Below are 7,191 nucleotides of genomic sequence, written 5' to 3'. Positions count from 1 at the left end.
CAGGTGACTTTGTTTGCTGTTTCCTCCGTATTTCTGTCACAACTTTGACTTAGTTGCAAGAGGGATGAACAAAGCCTCTTTTTTCTATGCCATTTTTTTCCCCAGAGCCTCCACTGTTTCTATGTTGAGCCCTGCACTGTCCCAGTGTGCAGATGCAGGCCACCACCATACCTGAGTCTCCATCAACCTAGTTAACACTGGTCACCCCACCCTGGTGGTTCCAAGACTGCACCCAAGCCAAATCCAGTGGCTTTTCTATACAAACAGCCTTTCTTGGCTCATGCTGTGGACTTTCCTAAAATTTCTCAAAGGTTCACAAAACCCAAACAAGCAGTATCTGGCCTCAGTGTGCCCCATATCTCTTGCTGAGCAGCCCCAAGCTCAGCACTAATGACAGCCAGCCTCAGTTCGTGGCTTGGACTCCTTAGGCACCTCTATGCCCAATGTAGGTGGCAGACAGCTGTGGATTGCTTGGTGGCTTACGCCAGATGGCCCCAAGCAGCGCACAGGCTGCAGCAGACCTTGGCCTGAAGCAGGGCTCCTCCCAGGATGCCTCAGGGCCAGCCCGCCCAGTGTCTGACTTTTGACCAAGCCCAAGCACCACCTGGGACCGCATCTGAGGAAAACACACCCAAGGGGCAGACTGAACAGGCACCAGAGACCTGCTAAAGTGAATCCTGCTCCATAGGTACAGCCCCTCACTGGGCAATCTTCACAACCAATCAGTCTGAGGGGCAGTCTCTCCCGTTGACACTCAAAAGGGCAACCAAAGCTCAACTACAATAAGAGGGCACACACAACCCATTAAAGGGATATACCTGGAGCATCTGACTCAGGTGACCAGGGAAGATTGTGCTACTGTACCCCACAACACATGTACTATATAAGACCATTCTACTAAGACCAGGAAACAGCAGCCCTATCTAATACATAGAAATCAACACATGAAGGTAGCCAAAATGGGGAGGCAAAGAAACATGTCCCAAATGAAAGAATAAAACAAAGCTTCAGAAAAAGAACTAAACAAAAAGGAGACAAGCAATGTACTAGATGCAGAGTTCAAAACACCGGTTATAAGGATGCGCAATGAACTTAGGGGAAGAGTAGATGAACTCAGTGAGAACTTTAACAGAGACAGAAAACATAAAAATGGAGATAGAAAACATTAAAAAATCAGTCATAAATGAAGAATACAATAACTGAAATGATGAATACATTAGAGGGAGTCAAAGTAGTTTAAATGAAGCAGAGGATTGAATCAGCGATTTAGAAGACAAGGTAGCAGAAAACACCATTTCAGAACAGCAACAAGAAAAAAGAATCCCCCCGCAAAAAAGAGACAATTTAAGGGAACTCTGGTATAACATCAAGCATAACAACATTCACATCATAGGAGTACCAAAAGGAGAAGAGAGAGAGCAAGGAACTGAAAACTTATTTGAAGAAATAATGACAAAAAACTTCCCTAACCTGGTGAAGGAAGTAGACACACAAACCCAAGAAGGACAGAGAGTCCCAAGCAAGATAAACCCAACCGAAGAAGGACAGAGAGTCCCAAGCAAAATAAACCCAAAGAGGTCCACACCAAGACACATCGTAATTAAAATGGCAAAGATTAAAGACAAAGAGAATCTTCAAAGCAGCAAGAGAAAAGCAGTTAGTTACCTACAAGGGAGCTCCTATAAGACTGTCAGCTAATTTCTCAACAGAAGCTTTGCAGGCAAGAAGGGATTGGCATCAAATATTCAAAGTGATGAAAACCAAGAACCTACAACCAAGATTACTCTACCCAATGAAGCTATCATTTAGAATTTAAGAACAGATAAAGAGCTTCCCAGATAATAAAAAGCTAAAGGAGTTCATCAACACCAACCAGTATTACAAGAAATGTGAGATGAACTTCTTTAAGAAAAAGAAGAAAAAAAAGATTAAAAATATGAATAATAACATTGCAATAACTACATATCTGTCAAAAATTACTTTAAATGTAAATAGATTAAATGCTCCATTCAAAAGAGAGGGTGGATAAATGGGTAAGAAAACAAGACCCTTACATATGCTGGCTTACAAGAGACTCACTTCAGATCAAAAGACACACACAAACTGTAAATAAAAAGATGGAAAAGATATTTCATAAATATGGAAACAAACAAAGAAGCTGGTGGAGCAATACTAATACACACGAAATAGACATTAAAACAAAGACTATAACAAGAGGCGAAGAAAGATCCAATAATCCCACTTCTGGGTATTTATCCAATGAAAACCAAAACACTATTTTGAAGGGACATGTGAATCTATACGTTCATTGCAGCATTATTTACAATAGCCAAGATCTGGAGGCAACTTGGGTGTCCATCAATGTATAAAGAAGAGGTGGTACATAGATACAATGGAATATTACTCAGCCATAAAGAAGAATGAAATCTTGCCATCTGCATCAACATGAATGGACCTAGAGGGTATCATCCTGAGTGGCAAAAGTCATATGATTTCACTTATATGTGGAATCTAAAGAGCAAAATAAACAAATAAAACAGGAACAAACATAGATACAGAGAACATTTTAATGGTTGCCAGATGGGGGGTGGGGTTGGGGAGGTGGGTGGAAAGGGGAAGGGATTAAGAAGTACAAATTGGTAGTTACAAAATAGTTATGGGGATGTAAAATATAGCATAAGGAATATAGTCCATAATGTAATAACTATGTATGGTGTCAGGTGGGTACTAGATTTATTGTGATCTCTCCGCGAGTTATATAAATGTATTATCACTGTGTTGTTGACCTAAAATATAATATTGTATGCCGACTGAAATTAAAAATAAAAAAGAATTAAAAGCATGTTGAATATGTACGCTAGTCCTTTTAATAAACATACCTATTTTAACATAAAAACCAGTTTGTTTATCATATAATAGTTTTTTTTTCAACCTTCACAGAAAATGGATGTTCCAGAAAGATGCCCTCTTATTATCATTTTATAAATGTCTAACATGAGGTTCAGAGGTTAATGTCTGATACACAGATACAACCCTGATCTCCCAAAAAGGCGACCCACATCCACATATACACAGCACCCAATCACACTTGTGGTCACAACTCAGCATGTTCTGACTCTCCTCTGCTGAGGCCTCCTCTTCATCTGAGGAGACACACACACACACACACACACACACACACCCAACCACCCACCCATCCAAGGTCGTGATTCCTTCCATCAGGTACTCAACAGGGTCCAGAGGGAAACATCAGGTTCTACTTTCACTCACCGTCAGCGCTGCTCAGGCTGAGGCCTGGACTCACGGATTGACAAAGATGAAAATGTCAGGTTGATGTTTCATCCCCTCTGCATTCCGAGGACGAGAAATCTTTCGGGCGCTGCGGGATAAGTTTCGGTGGCCAGGACTAGGCTTGGAGCTGATAAGTATCAGTTCACTTGCATTCCGAGAGGGGGTGCCTGCTTTTCTGACCAGAACTACATTTCCCATAGGCTCTGCAGCTCGAAACTACTGCTGCAAACTGGAAGACTCGTCTTGCGCGTACTGGCGACAGCCAAGCTGCCGGGAATGAGTAACACTGGCAGCTGTAGCCCGCCGACCCGCTCCATCTGTGAGCTGTTCCACGCCAGCACCTTGTTGTTGAGTTTGGTGAGGAGAAGCGGTAGATGAACTCAAACCCTATTTCCGCGCTGAGAGAAATCAGGAAGCATGTCGTCCGCCTCAGGACTACATTTCCCAGAGGACTCCGCGGGCTGGCGCTACGTCCCACGGGATTTAGGCCCTTTCTTTACATAATGGCGGGATTGTTGGTTCCCCGGGTTTAGCTGCTGCAGGACCTTTGGTTTTCGCAGCAACCTGGCCAGTTTGGAGCGGACCGGAACTAGGGAAGGCCTAGGGTGAGGAGTCCGAATCTCGGCCTTTTGTGTTTGGAGCGGATTGAAGAGAAGAGATCGTATGTGTGTGAAAGAGATTGTGATTGTTATTTGTGTGACTTTGTGGTGTGTGATTGTAACTGTATGTGGCGAGAACTCTGGGTCGTGGAGTGGAGTGCTTGTGACTGTATGTGTTCCCAGAATGGGAGTGTAATTGTGACTTCATGACTGTGCGCCATTGTGCACGGGGATGTAGAGGGACGATGATTGTGCAGTTGGGACTGTGTATCCCTGTGATGGGCGTGTGATTGTGCAGCACTGTGTATGTGTGAGAGAGAGAGAGAGATGTGATTGTGCAGCACTGTGTGTGTGTGTGTGTGTGTGTGTGTGAGAGAGAGAGAGAGAGAGAGAGTGTGTGTGTGAGAGTGTGTTAGGCGCCTGTGGCTGTGCATTGTGACTCCCTATGATTTGTGTGAGATTGTGATTGTCTGGTTGTGGGGCATTGGTTAGGTGGATATGAGGAAAAGCCTATGGCAGTGCGATTGGCACTTTGTGTGCCCCCTAGGTGTTTATATGGGATTATAAGTAACCAGGAGACTTGGTACAGCACTAGGTGTGCACATGGGGGAGGGAGGGTTGTGACTGTGTAAGTGTGACTTCACCACTCTGTACCTAGGAAACTCTGAGAGCTCATGATATATTCTAGCCCTGTCCTGTACCTACCTTGGACTGTACTCTGCAGCCTTCCCTGACCTTGTGTGGGTGGAGAGGGGCTGCAAGAAGTGTGGGATTCCAAGAAAAGCCAAGTATCTCATCAATGTCTTCTCTTTCCACAGTCTGTCACTAAGAGGAAGAGGAAAGAATGGTTATTGAACATCCAAAGGTCATGATCAAGGTGCTTTGGTTTTTTTTTTTTTTCTTCCCTGAAATCTTGTTTTTCAGGGCATTACTTTTTTCCTTTTCTGACGATTCCCAATGGTCAAAATTCCATTTAAGGGACCTTGTCCTTAGTACTTCCCATTTGGATACATAATGGGGACTTTGGGCCCAGTTTCCTTTCTATCACCGCCATGTTAGTATTATTTTGACAAGTTTTTTCTTGTGTGCCAAGTCTCCTCTATGATCTCTGCTTGCCTAGTGAGGCAAATATTAGAACTTTTATCATAACAACTAAATTGTTGAAAATAAGGTTAGTGCATATGTACCATCACACATCACAGTCCTGGTATTAAAAACCATGCAGTTTATAGAATGGTGTTGGTTAATCTTAGTTCAAGTAGGTAATAAGTTCATTCACTTTGCCAGTATTTTTGGAGTAAGATAAGAGGCTTGATCAAAGAGTGCTATACCAGTTGGACCAAGGATTTGCCAAGTAATCTGAGTAAACACTTGTACCAGTTTCTTGGTCTATTTTGAATTAAATGCTCAAATCATCCTCATTAGGATTCTCAATCTGGAATCTTTGGACTGTATCACTAGATTTCTAAAGGGAAGGAAGACTAATGATACTCATTAAGGGTTATAAAAAAGGTTGAACCATGGATCGATTTAAAAATAGAGACTATAATACCTTGGGACAACCCTTGAGATAATAATATACAAAATTAGTTTTCATAAATGGGGAAATTTTAAATAAATCCCACTATAAGATGACATTTTATGCAGCTAATTAAAACTATGAGAGCATATGCATTTTCATTATGACTAACATTAAGCAATAGTAAAATAAATATAAATATTCCAGAAATTGTTATATTTAAATTTCTCCTCTATTTTTTAGGTAGAGAAGTATTTGTAAAAGGGCCAAAAGAATGCGAGGTCCTCACAATAATGGAGCTTGAGAACTGTGTTAGTTTGAAGCTCATTAAATGTCAAACCAATTCTTAGAGTCAAGCTCTTCAGAAGCTCACTGGAGATTCCCATGAAGGAAAAGAAATGTCCTAAGCAGATTATGAATAATAGGGGAAAACTGTTCTGAGCAGAATTAGGCTCCTTCTTTTTTATCACATCCCTAAAGAAATCCCTCTGAACAGGATTTAGCATTTTGTCTTCCACCTAGTAGTTGATGACCACAACCATGAATACTTCCTCTGATAGGGCAGAGATTTTCTTCTCCACACACCTGTGCTCCCATGTTGCTCTGGTAAAGGTGGCGATGGGGAAGGAGCAAAGGGAGGAAGGTAAGATAATTGAACATTATTGACAGACAACATGTACACAGGCAATGTTCAACATTCTAAATTTCATACAGCAATTAATTAGATTATAAAACGTCTACAATTTGGAATTCTAGCTAGACTTTATTATTGGGAGCAAAGAAGCAGTTCCAGGTAGTGGAGAGAAAGATGTGCCTAGGTGAGTGAGGGGGGACTCAGAAGTTGGAAGCTTTGCATGTGGAAGTTCATCTGGATTATATCTAGGCCACAGTCCTCTCTCATTTGATCTGTTGCAATAGCCTACTAACTAGTCTCCCTACTTCCTTCATAGCCTACCTAAAATTCCTTTTTAACATAGCAGCCAAAGTGAGTTTTCCAAATTGTAAGTCAGATTATGTCACTCCTTGACTTAAAAATTCCTGTGACTTTCCATCTTACTCAGAATAAAAACCAAAGTTTTTATAAGTGCTTTAAATAGTCACATGTGATCTGGCTCTCCGTTACCTCTCTGACTTCTATAACTTTTCTTGTAACTTAATTCTGCCCCCTCTGCATTTGAGCTTGCTGATTTCCCTGCCTAGAATTTTCTTACTCCTGTTATCTGCATCACTTACTCCTTCAGTTCTTCAAGACTTTCCTCATGTGTCTCCAAATTGGAAAAAACTTTCTTGACCACCCTATATAAAATAGCATCTCAACTAACACACTTTCTATTACTCTTATCCTAGTTTATTTTTCTCCATAGCTCTTTTTTTTTTCGTATTTATTAAAATAGACAATTAGTTGCTTGTATTTACATTGTGTAGTTCAATGGTTTTTTTTTCAGTTATAGTTGGCATACAATAATACACCATTTTCAGTTGTATAGCATAGTCATCAGAGATCCACATAACTCGCAGAGTGATCACTCCACTAAATCTAGTACCAATCTTCACCCTTACATCTTTATTACACCATCTTCCCCATGCTACACTCTATATCTCCATGTCTGTTCTGCAACTTTCTATCCATATGTACCTCTTAATCCCTTTGCCTTTTTTTTGTCCCCCTAACCACCCTCCCATCTAGTATCCCTCTAAATAATCTCTATCTCTGAGTTTATTTCTGCTTTTGTTGTTATTGATTTTGTTCTTTAGATTCCACATGTACATGAAATCATGTGA

General features: G+C 41.1%; 1 protein-coding gene and 1 long non-coding RNA gene across 9 annotated transcripts in view; one reads left to right on the top strand and one right to left on the bottom strand.

Moving 5' to 3' along the window:
- Positions 1–3,402, bottom strand: part of LOC105307872 — a 41,309-nt gene extending 37,907 nt beyond the window's left edge. Inside the window, exon 1 of the long non-coding RNA XR_897257.2 lies at positions 3,271–3,402. This is a non-coding gene — a long non-coding RNA (uncharacterized LOC105307872). The remainder of the gene's footprint in view (positions 1–3,270) is intronic.
- A 364-nt stretch (positions 3,403–3,766) lies between these two features.
- The window catches only part of LOC105307869 (zinc finger protein 850-like), a 38,304-nt gene continuing 34,879 nt past the window's right edge, over positions 3,767–7,191 (top strand). For 4 of the 8 annotated variants that reach the window (XM_011383533.2, XM_011383530.2, XM_023525086.1 and 1 more), the window contains exons 1-2: positions 3,767–3,896; positions 4,709–4,767. The gene's annotated coding sequence lies outside the window, so the exon portion shown is untranslated. Of the gene's footprint in view, positions 3,897–4,708; positions 4,768–5,969; positions 6,053–7,191 lie in introns of all 8 variants that reach the window. The other 4 variants (XM_023525085.1, XM_023525083.1, XM_011383531.2 and 1 more) reach the window with 2 other exon arrangements.

This window comes from Pteropus vampyrus, unplaced genomic scaffold, assembly GCF_000151845.1.
Source record: "Pteropus vampyrus isolate Shadow unplaced genomic scaffold, Pvam_2.0 Scaffold523, whole genome shotgun sequence".
Lineage (NCBI taxonomy): Eukaryota > Metazoa > Chordata > Mammalia > Chiroptera > Pteropodidae > Pteropus > Pteropus vampyrus.
This window is presented reverse-complemented; position numbering and strand designations above follow the sequence as displayed.